The sequence below is a fragment of the Canis lupus genome, chromosome 21, assembly GCF_011100685.1.
Source record: "Canis lupus familiaris isolate Mischka breed German Shepherd chromosome 21, alternate assembly UU_Cfam_GSD_1.0, whole genome shotgun sequence".
NCBI classification, from domain to species: domain Eukaryota; kingdom Metazoa; phylum Chordata; class Mammalia; order Carnivora; family Canidae; genus Canis; species Canis lupus.
The window spans coordinates 42,159,074-42,175,092 of NC_049242.1; the positions used below are offsets into that span (position 1 = coordinate 42,159,074).

Consider the following 16,019-nt stretch of genomic DNA (forward strand, 5'->3'; position numbering starts at 1 on the left):
TTGCTCTGCCATTTCATGTTTAAGCTGTGTGACATTGGGCCTTCCACTTGCCTCTCTGGTCTTGAGAGTAGCATCTGAAATGAGAGACTTGGTCTAGATTAGTGCTAAAATTCCCTTTTGGCTTTACATTCCTGCTTTCATTTTAACAAAGGGTGCATGCGCACACCACCCTGTGACTCTTGCTTCTTCTAAGTCCGGTGTCTTGAGCATGAAGGACCTGACCGTTTGTAGCCTCAAGCCAAGAAAGTGTGCTGGAGGAGCAAGCAGATTGCAACGCACATCTAAATAGCAGAGCCGAGCCTGCCTAAGTGGGAAATGGATGTTGTAATACAAAGGCAGTTAGCGGGGTCCTTGGAGGTTTCAGCAGGATGTAATTATGGTTCTTTAAAAAAAGGCTCGCATATGTTTTTGAGCAAACTTAACAGATGCCCGGATGTCATGTCTGTATTCTTTAGGGAGTCTAGGATGACTAATTTTCTACAGCAAGTTTGCATAGCACATTGGAGCGACCCATTGCAAATCAATTCCTAGGGTGCAACTTAATGAAAGCTTTCATTGACGATTCAGATTAATAATCTAATAACCTTTATAAAATGACCGCAACTTCGTTTCTGCCTGGTGTTCTCTGTGTTTGATAAACTAGATGGATCATCCTCTCTGTGCTATAGTTTAACGTGAGCCCTTTTTCCATAGCCACGCCTGTTTACAGGGATTGAGGGTTTTAACGCTGTGTGGTTGACTTCTGGTGCAACATCCTTTGCAAACTTTGGGGACTTCCTCAGAGATTTTCTTTGTGCTGTGCCCTTGGGAGACCTTCTTGATGGTTTTGCTACCATTTGTGTGTGTGTGTGTAGAATTAAATGCACATCGATTCTAAAGAATCAATGCCCAGTTAAGGCAGTTCGGGGGCCATTTCCAGACCCCAGCATACTTTATCTGGAAAAGTCTTTTGGAGACCCATGCCCCACCCCTCCACCCCCCGGGGCTGTTGAGAATATCGAGCACCTGCATCAGAAAATCGAAAGGTAACAAGCCTAGTTTCCTTCGGTGGGCACCTTGACATCTTTTTCCTCGTTGGAGCTCTAACCAGTCTGATACATTTCCAATTGAATTTTTGGCAGCGAGTGATTCTTGTTCCCAAGACCAGGTTGAGGCCTTCTGGGTTCACTTCTCTGTACTGGTTGCCTTGGAGCCAAGACGTTTTCCCCATAATAATAATAAACAGTTGAAAACAGTTGAGAGAAGCCTCGCACGTGTCCAGCTTGGGCAGAATATCAGCCCTTCAGTTGCCTCCAACTATTCATAACCCTCCATAATTTCATTGCCATAGATTCCCCCTCCTCCCCGACGCGCTCTCTCATTGGCCTGTTGCCCATATCCCGTAATTGTGCCCGTAACCCCCCTGACCTTTCCTTTGCTGAACTTGATTAATAATGTACTCGACACATTTCCCTGTTGCATCAAATACCAATTTGGCCTGAATGGGTGAAAGAATGGCTAATGAGGAAATGGTTAAGTCTTCTTATTGGACAAGTCTTTTCATTGAGTTGGTCTTGGGAGATGGGGGAAGCGAGGGAGCTGCATGATAACATTTTGTTCAGCAAGTTTTGCTCAAACTCTGCTGCAGAGTCTGATTCTAATTACCCAGATGCAGCTTTTGTGCAGGAGAGAGTATGTCATCTGATATCAGGGGACTCTGAGCAGTAGAGGCCTCATGTGACATCGCTTGGTGGCAGGTGCTCGCCCGCTTCTCAAATGTTTCTGCTAAATATTTTGGACCGAAAGGAGAGTAATTACAACAGGGAGTCGAGTATATATTTAGGAAGGAAGGGGGAGAACCGTCCTCTCTTTCCTCTGAAACTTTGTGTCCTGAAATGACCCAGGAATGTGCTAAGTCAGAGGATGGAGTTGGGTAAGCATGGAGGAGGACATGGCGCCGGCACTTGCTGACTCTCCATCCTGCACAGATACATCATTTGCAGTTGCTTCAAAGGCTGGGTTTGCTGACAGTTAACGCTAAGGGGACATGTGCCAGGAGAAGTGGCTTCCAAGCTGTGTAACAGCAGTCAGCTGGGCTCTCCAACTCTGAGTTTTGGGTAGACTCTGCAGCTCCTTGGGAAGAGGCATTGCCTTGAGATACCCATAACCCCAGAGAATGTCAGTGGTGGAGGATCTTTGAGACCCTATAGACCAAGCCCCCATTTTACAGATGGAAGACTGGGGTGGGGGGTGGTGGTCCTTAAGCACATTGTCTTGTATGATCTTGCCATTGTTGGAAAAGAACTGCAGAAAAGTGGAAACAACTTCATTAACCAAGTTTTATTGTGCACTTATTATTATCATGTGTTACTCCGTACTAAAAATTCCATGTGCGTTATTTCATGTAATCTTCAGAAAAACCTCAGCTGGTAGGTACTGTTTCTCATCTTCACTTTACTGATGGGGCAATGTGGTTTTGAGACAGTAACTTTCAGAGGAGCCTGCACCCAAACCTCACCACCTGATGCCAGTCTTCATTCCGAATCACCATGTTCTTACCACCTTCTGACTGAGCCTAGTTTAGCTTCCCCTCGTTTTCTAGGTAAGGACACCTCTAACTCCCAAAAAAAACAAAGAGAAGCAACTTGCCCAAGGCCACTCAAATAGTGGAAAATAATTGTTATTGCTATTGAAAATACCTATTGAGCGCTTAGGGTGTACCAGAGAGTGTGCTTTCCATTTTCTCATTTGATTTTTACCATGGTTCGAAAAGGAGGGAGGTACCATCAGGTGAGGTACTTGAAGGCTGGGGAGGTTAAGGGTAACTTGTCTGGTGATTAGTTAGTCGGGATTTCAGCTCCAAAATTCAGTTCTCCTAATTCTGGTTTGTGAGGCCTGGCATCTCAGCATCCTACACACACCCATTTCCATATCTCACTCAATCCTCGTGGTAGCCCTGCAGGCAAGGAGCCAGGAAACCTGCATATAATCCTAGCTTTGCTATTAAATGCATCATGTGCTTTCAGGTAAACCAGTTCCCCTCTGTCTCAGTTTCCTTGTTTGTAAAAGCGGGGTAGCATCCTATTTATGGCCACAGATCTTATGAAACCATGAATGTGCATGTGCTTCCCCAGCTGAAAAGTGCTCAACGAGGGATTATTTTGGTTCTTTCCATTAGGTCCCTTTATCCTTTGAAGTCTGGCAGCTTTCTCTGGTGCTCCATCCATTCAGATCACCACTGGAGGGCCCACATTTGTTGTGAGTTAGATGACAGCTGGGTTTGTATTTTCTTCGGATGGAGCGTGGCCTGGATCTTAAATGGTTGTCAGCGAGACCTTTTCTAGCTGCTCAGAGGGACAACAGAGCTGGGCTGCCATTGCTTCCTCCGGATGTCTGTGAATGCCTGCAGAGGGGAGCGGGGGGGCCTCCAGCACCAGGTCCCCATGTCCCCGAGCTTGAAGGATGGTGCACAAAAAAGAATGGCTCCATGCTGAGTGAGCCTGAACCCTGCCTCAGAATCCCAGCCCGCCGCCCGAGCTGGTGGAAAGGCCAGGCCTGTGAGGTTTGGGTAATAAGTAATGCTGAGAAGTGGCTGCAGATACCAGGTTTCAGGGCCTCCCTGCTGCGGCAGCAGCGTATCATAAACATTTCACAACATTTGGCCATTTGGGCTGTTGGGGTTTCTAGGAGAAATTCGTGTTAACCCTAACCAGTCTTTTTTTTTTTTTTTTTTTTTTAAACTGGGGTGGGGAATACTGGTTCTTTCTCCAGTCTCTGCTGATTTCCCCCTCATCTGAAATCCTGTGCTACCGGATTCTCTCTGAAACTAGAGGAGGCAGGTAACATTTTCGAGAGTCCTCTCTTTGCTGGACACTGTGCTAAAACTTTAACCTATGTTACCCTGTATCATTCCTGCAAAACCAGATCGCTCCCTCTCCTTGCAATATTCACATTCTCTTGCTTTTTCTGCCGTACTAATGGTTTCACCTCATTAGTCCAGTTTCACCTGAACTAATAACGTTCAGCCTCTTTCATTGGCTCTTTCTCTGAATGTCACGTGCCCCTAGGCTCAGTCCTCAGTCCTTTTTTTCTCTTCTCGAGGACTTCATAGGTGAGCTTGTCCAGCCCTTAGGCTTTACCTTCCATGCTTGCTGTGTTAACATCTGTGTATGCCTCCAGACCCAAGTGTACACCTGTGCCCCGGGCTCATACACCCCACCTGGAAGTCTAAAAGAAAGCTTTGCTTCTGCCTGCCTCTTCACCCTCTTTTCACTTACCATGAGGCACAGTGACCTTTGGGCCATTCCTTGAACCTGTCTGTGACTTCCATACCTTAAAGTCTTTGCACCTGCCATTCCCCATGCCTGGAAACGCTTCCCCCAGTGTTCGCATGGCTGCCTTGCCCTCCCTTCAGGGCACCTCCCCTGAAAGATGTGGACTGGATACGTCATCCAAACCAGCTCCTCCTGCAGGACCCCTACTTCCACTCTGTGCCTGTACCCTGCCCTTGTTTTTTGGTCAGAGCACTTACCCTATCTACCGTGGCATCGCATGCTGATTTGTATACTTGTTTGCTGATGGTCTCCCCCCACCCACCCATGTAAAATCCACAAAGGCGAATGCATTATCCTGTTCACCTCTGTACCTGGGATGTGGCTGCACGTGGTCAGGGGCTGATGAATGTTTGTTAGATGTCGAATGAAAGAATCAGAAGAGCAGTAAGGTACCCAGTTTTATAGGTGAGCAAGTGGAGGCTGAAGGAGGTGATAAACCCCAAACCACAGGCTTTTTCCCCCCTCAGAAAAGGTATAATGGTTTTAATCAAGATCACCTACATGATAACACTACATTGAGTTATTCTGATAATAATTTATATTATCAAATTAATTATGATCATATCAAATGTATTATCAAATCCTTAAACACGGATAGATCTCTCTTGGCTGCCCAGACAGCAAAACTCAGTATGTGCATTTCATAGCAATGCAGGTAGTGTATTATGACCATAATTTACCACACGTATGACCAATCTGTTTTTACCCCTGAAACATGCACTTTTCTGACTTCACAAATAATCTCGTTGTCTTATTTATTATGTGTACAGTAATTGGCACTTGTAACTCTTTGTCAGCTCCAATAGATGACCATTTATCTAGGAATCTAAATACCCGATGCATTCAAAGATAATTTTTCTTAAAAGGTCTTTAAAAATAATGATCTGTTTATACAAAACCCCTCGTCACTGTCCTCGCCTAAGGATGATTTGTCACAGTGCCTGGTGCAGGATAATGGGGGTGACCTAGGGTCAATTGGATGGTCCTGGGGCACCATGGTGTATCCTCGCGTGGCACAGAGTTGAGGGATCCCCAGTCACTCCCTGTGCTTCTGCAGAAGCCGGTTATTTTGAGCTTTTATGTTGCAATTATCTAAGCATATTTTATGTATCCATTCTTACCCTGCACAATAGGAAGAAACAGCAAGAGAATCCAATCAGAAGCTGCTGAGCTGGGTCAACTCCTTTCCTTCTTTCTTTTTATTTTAACCGTCTCTCCTTTTGATCTTAAGAAGGCTGAACTCTGGAAATATCATGAATCCAGGACAGTTCAGAATCTGGATATTCAGAATATGTAACCTTCCCCTCACCTTGTCCCCCCGCTGTTTGTCCTACCTGGCACTTTGGCGTCCTTGATATCGCTTAATCCCCCTACAAGGGTTTTTCTTCTCTTTGGATTTGATGCTTATCCCTGTGCCTTTATCAGGACCTTGCCCCACCTCCCTTCTGACTGGCGGTCCTTCTGGTACACAAAGACGGACTTTGATTGTATCTGACGCTTTCGGTTGGATGCTGCCTGGCTCACCCAGCCTTTGGATGGGGACTAGGACCCTGACGTCCGCCTCTCTGGCCACATCGACAGCTGCTCCTGGACGATGACACTTGCAAATTTTAGCCCAAGGCAGGCTACCTGGAGCCACTCCCTACTTCTTGTCCAACTTCTTGGACATTTGTCCAACTTCTTGGTTGGTGGCAACCAGTTGTGCCTTTCCACAATCCCCTCTACACATCTGGGTAAAGATTCTTCATGAAGTTATGGCAGGAGATGCCTACAGGAGCACCATTTTCTCGCTGCAGCTGCTCAAAATCAGACATGTCTAAATTCACCCTGGAGGAAGGTGGGTATAGACCAGAGACCACGCATTGAGAAAGCAAGGCAATGACTGCATTGCTGCTCCCTTTCCTTCCATTCCAGCAGAATGCTTCTGGGCTGTTCTTTTCCTAGGGCTTGCATTTTAATTACTACCCCCTCCCCTTCAAGCTCAGCTCTTGTTCTGCATCAGTCTGAATTTCCTGTTCTCCAAGCCTTGCCCTCCTATTAAATTAGGTACTAGAAGTTTCCAACAGCTGACGCTGTTCTGGGGAGTACAGTTGGCAGTCTCTGTGCATGACCTGCTGGGTGCTGTGGCTTGCATGCATCTGGATGTATCTACAGAATTACATGAGAGCCTCGTGCTTTCATCTGTGCAGGTGTTCAGGTCCCGTCACCCTTACCTAACAAAACACTAAGGTCCCCTGGAAGGTCTCAACAAAAGAATCCCATGTTATTGTCTCTTGGCATTCCTGTAGCTCTTTATTTTTTTATCTTCTGGTGCTGATGGTAGGTGGGTACGTGCTTATGATTATTTTATTAGCCTTTCCTCCCAAGATTCATTTTTATTAAAAACACAAATATCACTGTAAATATCTAGGCAGGGTGGCTAAAGAGGATTTCGGGAGAGACGAGGCAAAAGAATTGAATGTCTCTAGGCGTAACCTGTTGCTTAAACAAACAGCTACAATACAGCCACAGACTTTTTTCTTATAGGTGGCCTCTAGTTCTCATTCAGGTTGGGTGTGACTGCTAAAAGCTTGCTGTTTTAAAGCCAGACATGCCACGGAGGAAAAGGCAAGTTTACGGAGATTGTTTTAGGAAAATTCATGTTTTCTACTTTCTATAATTCCTGCTCAAAATGTTTCCTAGTCATGCATATCTGGTCAGGCGGGCCAAGACATTTCCTTGTTTAAGCTAAGTTAAAATGGGTTTTCTTTTGTTTGCTGTTGGAAGCATCCTAATTGGTAAATACAGGTACCATGTACCCAACACTCGGTAGGTTACAAAGCACCTTCACAGGGGTGATCACATTCAAATCTCATGACCAGGTTGTAGGTACATTCAGATTCCCTTAGCACAGAAGAGGGGCCGGAGGTTCTGAGGGATGGGAAAGCCATCCAGAGCCATATTGCCAATGGTGGTGGACCTGCACTTGAATCTAAGTCTTCCCTTTGGGTTTCAAGTTCTTCCTACAATTTCACACTGTCTCACAAGGAAATAGGCTTGTTTTTCTGCCCATCTATCCATCCATGCATCCAAAACCATTCATTGAGGACCTACTGTATACCAGACAATGTCTAGAATGCCCAGTTTGGCAGGGAAGATAGTGAGTGAATAGAGGGATAGTTATAGAAAAGTATGACAGGTGCTCAGGCATTAGCATCCGGGCTCTGGGAAAATAAAGGAGGGACACCTGGCCTGAATCAGTAGTCAGGGAAAGCTTCAAGGAGGAAGTGATGCTAAAGCAGAGGTTTGACATGTTTGTGTATTTAATAAGCATTTATTTCCCTGAGTGGTATGTTTCCTATGCACCACTTTTCTGCCCTCCCATTATGGCACTCTATGTTGAGCTCAGTTGTCCAGAAAGTAGTGGGGTGGAGATAGTTCCAGAAGGAATAACATTCCCAGTGTTCTCGAACTTTAAGTGATAAGGTGGCCCAGAGAAGTCTGTGAACGCATGAGGTGGGCAAAGGGCACCAGACAAGAAGGACATGGTTCTGATCCTATCTTTTTTTCCAGATCTTACTTTCTTGTTAGTAGCACAAAGGGTCTGGGCCTGTAAAAAGCTGAAAAGTATTGACTGTGCTGTCTCAAGCAGGTAATAAGAACAGGGGACATAGGGATGTGGTCCAGGAGCTTGGTGGGGTGCTGCCCCAGCTCTCCAGTAGCCTCATGCCTTTGCACTGGCTCTTCCTTCAGCCTGGAGAGCCTTTGCCCATCTTGCCCATCCATTAACCTCTAGTTCATCCCCTGCTCTGTTCTGCCCATTTCCAGGCAGATATGGAGGCTCTTCTCAGCTCCCACAGAGCCCTGGGCTACAACGTGCCTGTGCCTCTTACCGTGTTTGGATAGTTGCATGCTTGACTCTCCATTAGGCATGGGCTCTGTGGGGGTGGGACCACCCCTCTTCCCTCTGTGTTCCTCGCACATAGAATGTATGGATGAAAGGTGGTGGACCGTGGACTTGGGTTTGATCATAGACCTTTGAGTTGGAAGAAGTTTCCAAACATGACTTGGGTATTCAGAATAAAGTACTTTCGTACCTAACGTACAGACAAAACTCTCAAAGCCCAGAGAGGTTAGGGGATTTACTGACAATGGCCAGCCGGGTCTCTGCTTCCTAGTGCGAAGCTTGGGCCATCCCACCAAGACCCCCAGGATTTCCACCTCGTCTCACTCCTTTGGGAGACTAGAGGAGGCGTTTTCTCTGGGAAAGCTGAAGGAGTCAGGAGCCAGGGTCTAACAGCTTGCGGAGAAGGATGGGAAGCGAGTGAAGATTCATTTGGGTAACAGCCTTTTGAATAGATTAAGACGGTGGGGCTGGGGGAGGCAGGTGGAAGATGAGGGGGGCAGCGGCAGCATTTGACGGGGCGGAGCTGCCTGGGCCTGGAACTAACAGCTCCTCTCTGGGGAGGGCCGAGAGGGTTTCCCGGAGCGTGTGGGAGACCAGCTCCCAGCGCCGTGAAGTGGTGTGTACTGCACACACACCTCTCCCCCTGCCTTGGCTGTCACGGACCGGGCCCCTGCACACCTGGCATCTGGATTCCCGCTTCCAAGTTGCAGGGGACCCTTTGAAGCCATCGGAAAACAGGGTGGGGCGGGCTGCTGGGGGGGCCTGCTTCATTCTTGTGTGCAGCCCTCGGTGCTTTGGGGTGTTATTTCGTTCTTTGTTGCTCTACCCCTGACCTGATGCCTTGGCAGCGTGCCTCTGGCTCCACGGGGGCCCCCGCGCTTCCCGGGCTGCTGCTGCTGGTCCAGACCCCGCGAGGGCACCTTATCAGCGCCCTGGCAGGCGCGGGGTGGCGGCGCCGTGTGTGCACTGGGTCCCTGATAGCTGGCCTAGTGCAAAGCTGGGGACAAATGCTGCTCCGATCGCCACGGGAATGGCCTGTGGAGCGCGGGGTGGGGTGCCCGGGGGAGCCCGGGGGGAGCCGCTGGCCCGGAAAGCGCTCCCTGTCGCAGAGGCCGACTTTGTCCCCCGGAGCCTCCAGGTGCCCGGCCCAGAACAGGTTGGGCGCTACCTTTGGTTGTGTCTTTCTGCCCGGAGAGAATGGATGATCCGTACGCACATTCCGGGCCCTGTGAGGGGGTTCTGGCAAGAAGTGGGCCGGGCCAGCCGCTGAGCACCCTGGGGACGGGGCGTCTGTTGTAGTTCTGGGGTCCGCAACCCTGGGCTCCGGGCTCGCGTCAGGCACGTGGCTCTGCGGGTGCTCGTGGGCCTGGGGCCAGCCCTGCCCGCTCCGTGTTGGTGTGGTCAGGCAAGCCGCTTGCCCTCTCCTGATTTCCTCTCCCAGCGCGTGCCGGGACCGGCCCAGAGAGGTTTCCTGGGGATGCTGCTGCCCAAACGGAGTCTTTTTTTTTTTTTTTAATTTATTCATTCATGAGAGAGAGACAGAGAGAGAGAGAGAGAGAGAGAGGCAGAGACACAGGCAGAGGGAGAAGCAGGCTCCACGCAGGGAGCCCGATGTGGGACTCGATCCCGGGTCTCCAGGATCACGCCCTGGGCCGAAGGCAGCGCTAAACCGCTGAGCCCCCCAGGCTGCCCCCAGACTGCGTCCTAACGGAGGCGGCGGCGGCAGCGGAGCTGCACGGCGTGCAGGGGAGGTCAGCTCCCTGGGCTCATGTAGCCGCTAGGGAGGCCGGCGGGCTTGCCCCGTGGGTCAGGGTCAGGCAGGCCACGTGGAGGGGGTCAGGGAGCGGGTCGCCCACGGCCGGGGACAGGGTGCAGAAGCCGGGAGGGTTGGAGAGAGAGTAAGCGCAAGGCCCGTTACCCGACAGGAGGATGGCAGTCGGGTGGGGAGCCACGAAGCCGTGACAGTGACCGGAGAAATTCCAAGTGACCTCTGGAAGAAGTGTGTGCCCAGGCCTGACACTCGGTCACTAGGAAATGTCCGTCTCCTTTCCGTTTGCTGGTTATGTTCTGAAGCAGACGCCTGAGGGGCCGCTATGGAGGGAGGGGTAGGGACGGGACAGTGGCAGTCGCCTTGGCCCCGACGCCTGCTGGGCCTGGCCCCCTCCGCCGCCCTGGTTCTTCTCTCCCCTAGCATCGCCCGACCGGCCGTGTCCCTGGGGTGCTGACCGCATGCCCGTGGGTACTTCTCAGGGGGGTTTCTCCGCCTCCCTCCAGACGGCCTGCGTTGCCAGGGACCCCCGAGACCCGCGTGCCTTCCTCCTGCCTCTGCTGTCTGCGTGGGACCCGGCGGCCCCGCTCACCTGCCCACCGAGCCTCCCCAGGGAGCACTTCCTGCCTCCACCAGCACCGGGAGCTTAACAGGCCCCTCCGCAGCACCCACAGAACATCTCAAAGGACAGATTTAATGAATATTTTGGGTAGCTATAATGTCTATAATTATAGACATTTATAATAACGTTATATAATTAATATCCTGAACTATAGTTGCGGAAGGGATAAATACTGCCGGGATGGTTTTTACCTTCCCGACATCCCTTTTGTTCTGATCCTCCTCACCCCCTGGTTGTTGTATTACTTGCAATTAGCCATGTAAGCGGAATCTTTTTATGCAAACAAATAAAATTAATAAATAATAGAGTACGTCTTTTCTTTGCTCTGGAAACAATCTAGTTGGCCTCAATGAGATCTGAACCTACACAGCAATATTGATATCCATCAAGCCTGTGACAGTGGGATTCTCTCCATATCGGATTTCCTTAGGCAACTGGTGTCCCCTTGCATTAGATATATTATCCCCGGGGCTCTGAAAGTCTGGCACTAGCTGGAAGTCGTGCTGGACCACGACATGCTTGGACTGTCTCCGGAATTTCTATGTTTTGTCATCTAACGCTCAGGAAGTGGAGTGCTTCGGAGGAGGTTACCGTGAGCCGCGTGGGTGTGCAAGGAGGAGGAGCTTCCATCTCCAGCGACCCTCCGTGGTGTCCTCTGTGACTGCAGGCCAGCAGCAAGTGACGGAGCCTTCGATTTCAGGGCAAAGTATCGGTGGTCGGTGTGCTCTAAGGTTATGACGCCGTGGTTGATGTGCCCACTGGGCCCAGCTGCGGAAGCAGTTGGAGCAGGTCTTCTGCGTAGGTTGTAAATACAAATCTGATCGTGTCTTGCCTGCTTGTGATCCTCCGTGGGCTCCTGGTCACCTCTACAAAATGTCCAAGCCCTTCAACTCAACAAAGAGCTCTTCGATGAGGGTGACTAGCTGCCCCACTTTGCTTGACACTGGGGCGGGGGGGGGCGGGGATGGGATTCCTAGGATGTGGGACTCTCAGTGCTGAAAAAGGAAAGTCAGGGCAAATTGGCTGAGTGGGCCCTCCCTGTAACCACAACCTAGGCTCACCCCTCTGCAGCCCCAATTCCTACACCTCTCCATCTAGTGGTTCAAACTGGGTTGTAATGGTTCCTTGCTGTTTCCTGCCTCTTTGCCTACACCCTTGCTCTCTTGGCTGCCTGGAAGGCTGCCCCAGCAACCCTGTGGGCCTGATTTTCCTCTTCGTTTAAGACTCAGCTAGGGATAGCCTCATCTGGGAAGCCGTTGCTGACCCTGTAAGCTGGGGCATTTCTCCTGTCTGAGCATGTCCTCATCCTCACAGCTGTCGGGCTATCCCTTCATTATCTATTTCCTGGTCTCTCTCCACCACTGGACTGGGAGCTTGGTGGAGGCAGGAATATGACCTATTAGACTCGGTACTCCTGGCACCTAGCACAGTGACTGGACATAGGCATTCCTTAAATGATTAATTAAAAGATTTTTCTTAACTCTTTAAATATTTGAGTGAATGGATGAATTTTTTTTTTTTTTTTAAATCTGGGTAGATCGTTTGGTTCCCAGGCATCCCACAAAGTAGGTGGGTCACTTTAGGGGCGACCTTTACCCGCTCAAAAATTTGTCTCACATTAGCAGTGAGGATTCGGGTGTCACCCCGAATCGTTATTTTCCTTACTTGTAAGTTTAAGGCATGAATGGATGAATTTAAATACAGTTCAGGCATCGGTGGACTTGCAAAACTGTGCACTGGCATTCTACCGACAAGCATGTGGAGCAGTTCATGGGAGATAGGGAGGCCCTGAGTCTTTTGAGGGACAAGGTGGCTTAGGGCCACCAAACATACTGTCCAGGGAAAATGGGACTGGGGCTGGGGAGAGGATATTGAATGAGAGTGTTGGCAGTCTGAGGCTCTGACGCATGCTGGTGTCCCGGGAGCTGGGATGGGGAGAGAGAGAGGATATCCCGGGCATAAGTGAACCAAATATAACATCAGGGCAGATGGACGGTTATTGGTGATTTGGCTCTTTGGGGCCAAAGAGATATGCTTATCTAGGATGTCTGCCCAAATAGGGGTTGGGTTGGGGGAGAGACAGAGAGGGAGGTAGGAGATCTAGGAAGGTGACCAGGACACAGAACTTATGAGATTCCTTTTAGAGAGGCCCTGTCTGGGTGTCTAAGGGCAGAGTGGAGCTGTGAGGCCACCAAGCAGGACCTAAGAGGATGAAGGCTGGTGTGGGCAGCATGTCCTGCGCCAGCTGGGTGGTGGCCAGGACTAGTCCACAGGCTGCTCAGTGGGCCCGTCACCACCTGGCCTCCTGGTGGGCACGCTGCTGGAAAAAGAAGTCTCCCAGGCTTCTGAAGGGGCTGCCTTGTGCACTGGAATTCTGTGTGCAGGATGAATATTTCAGAAAGGCAGCTGGGAAAGGCAGTGCCTTTTTAATCTAAGCTGAATAGGAGCCCGAGGGGGAAGGGCACGGCGTCCTCAGGAGTGGAATAATGTGCTTGCAGCACCATGCTCGCCGTGCACAATGGGACAGGGGCTGAGTGCAGGAGATGGCTTTGGTTATAGAATTCTTTTCCCCTCAGCCAATAGTGAATGAGAGCCTGGAATTGTCGGCAGTGACCTTCGACGGCAACACAGGGTGGGTGAGGCGACTGTGCCGCCCCCGATGAATCAGAACATGTCGGGGGCATCAAGCAGGCCTGCCGTCCACCGAGCGGCTCGCTCTGGCCAGACGCTGGGCTGTGCTGTACGTGAATGACTTCACTATGTTGCAACAAGAGCCCAGTGGCAAGAAATGATCACTCCCACTTTATAGAGGAGACCACCGTGGCCCAGAGAAGTCTGATAACTTCAGAGCACTTAGCGTGACGCCTGGCAAGGCATCCCAGCCACAGTAGCTAAATTTCAGATGAGGTTTGATCTGTGCCAGCCATTGTGCCAAGTACTTTATTATGATTATTTTTAAAGATTTTATTTATTTATTCATAAATAAATAGGCATCCCTTATGTTATCCCTAATAACAGGCAGAAGGAGAAGCAGTCTCCATGCAGGGAGCCTGATGTGGGACTCGATCCCGCGTCTCCAGGATCACAACTTGAGCTGAAGGCAGACGCTCAACCACTGAGCCACCCAGGTGCCCCCGTCCCAAGTACTTTAAAGATATGGCACATATAATCCTTACAACCACCTGTGATATGGGTGCCATTATTCGCCCCATTTTCCAGATGAGGAACCTGAAGCCGAGGGTTAAGGAGCTTGCCCAAGGCCACACAGCTAGTAAGTTAACAGCCAGATTTCGAACCTAGGTAGGCTGACTCCAAAGTTAGAGTGCTCACCCATTTAGGATACTCCCTTGTATACAGAGCACACTACATAACCATTAGCTTCTGTTACTGTTATCAGCTCCCCATGCCCCCAAAGCACACAGCTTGGGAGTGCACTGAATGTCTTTATTAGGCTGAGGGAGGGATTTGTGGATTTTGCCAATTAACTGGGGGTTAGTAAGAACAGCCAGTTGCCGTCAACACAGTGGCAGATCCTGTTAGAGCCTGGTCGTATCTGTGTTTTCTTTCTGGGCTCACAGCCCCATTGCACGTCCCTGCCTCCTTTGCAGGGAAGTGGGGCCATGCCAATGAATGCTAGCCAACAGAATAGGAGCAGAAGGGATGCGTACCACATACTTGCTTCCAGCCCAAAATAATCCTCCGGTCTGTGATCCTAGAAGACTTAAAGGAGAGTCACAGGTGGTAGGAGCCTGGGAGCCTGAATGACTGCATGGAACACCTCCTGCCATGACCTCCCCCCTGCCCACCTTGCTGGCCTTATGATGAAAACATGGGGCCGTCTCTATTGGGTTAAGTCACTGAGATATACTACTATAGTGGTCAGCTTCTCCTCCACCAATAACATAGAGCTTTTATAAAAGCCCTTAAGAAGGGCCTTTTTTGTTTGTTTGTTTTAAATTTTATTTATTTATTCATGAGAGACACACAGAGAGAGAGGTAGGGACACAGGCAGAGGGAGAAGCAGGCTCCCTGCAGGGAGCCCGATGTGGGATCCCAGGACTCCAGGATCAAGCCCTGAGCCAAAGGCAGATGCCCAACTGCTAAGCCACCCAAGTGTCCCCAGAAGGGCCTTAGCCCACTTGTGTACCACATTAAATAGAGGCCGAGAGAGTGGGGTTTCGAAACAGCACAGGCTTTAGGTGGGACACAAGTGAGTTCTGATCCCGGCTTGTGCCTCAGCAGCCCTGTGCCTCAGCTGGGTTGTTGTGAGCGAGACATAATGCAGCTAAAGCCTCTAGCACGGTGCACCCGGTGCATACTAGCTTCATAAATGTTAAAGATTTTTCCCTTTAGTAAAACAGCAGTTGTCCGATATGTGTCAAAACCCAAAATTGTTTGCATGGCTATTAACCAAGCAATTCTACTTCTGGGAATTTATTCTAAGAAAATAATCTTGGATGCTCAAAGATTTAGCTATTAAAATGTTTATCTCAGTGTTGCATTTAAGTGAAAAATTGGAAGCAAGCTAAATTTTCAGCAGTAGGAAATTGGTTAAACTGTGGCGCATCTATTCAATTGAGAACCACCCAGCCATTAAACATTATGGAATAGAAGGACATGCAATGATATGAAAAAAATATTCACAGTAAGAATGTGGAGCAACCAAATTACAAAATAGTGTATATTCCATGAACCCATTTTTCAAAAACAAAAACAAAAGCATAGATACATATATACAAAAGAAGAGACTAAAAGTTTATACCCTAAAATATTAAAGAGTTAATCTTTGGGGAGTGCGGTTGTGAGTTTTGAGTTTTTTCTCTCCTTTGCTTATTTGTACTTTCTAGGTTTCCTATTCTACAGAGGCATTATTTTGATAAAAAGAAAAAAAAAACTAAGTTATACAAACTCTTTTTTTTTTTTTTTTTTTGGCCTTGTCTGCATTAGCCATGACAGGCCTTATCACTGTGTGTGACTGTTCTTGGACTATGTGAGAGACAAAAACAAATGTGAATTGACACAGGGTATCTCTGGAAATATCTAGAATGGGGTTGTATTGCTGTCATTTGTGGTTTAGTTGGGTGCTGGTTGTTGGATGTCTAATATCATGGGTATCATGTGCATGTGGGACACATGCGCACATGGAACTTTCTACTCCTCCCTTTGCCCAGAGAGTGCTGCTGCTGGTGTAAACCTTGTCCTTGACCCTAATGTCTGTGTACCCTGAGACACTCTCCAGGTACCCAGTGGACATGAGCTCCTTGGGACAGACTAAGGACCGCAAGATGAAGAATGGAAACTCCCAGCCTTAATATAACAAGGCATCTGGCTCGGAAGCACGTGGTGCAGCAGCCTTCCCTGGGCTTGATACACACTCACCACTGGCTTTCTTACACCCCCAACCCCACCCCCCTCTGCCCTGAGCCGGGG

The 16,019-nt window shown here is 49.2% G+C and overlaps 1 protein-coding gene and 1 non-coding gene across 2 annotated transcripts in view; one reads left to right on the plus strand and one right to left on the minus strand.

Moving 5' to 3' along the window:
• NAV2 (neuron navigator 2) overlaps positions 1–16,019 on the plus strand; it is a 724,081-nt gene that overhangs the window by 21,514 nt on the left and 686,548 nt on the right. The window lies entirely within an intron of this gene.
• Positions 12,120–12,271, minus strand: LOC119865065. The gene has a single exon (XR_005375928.1). It is a non-coding gene; the product is annotated as a U12 minor spliceosomal RNA (small nuclear RNA).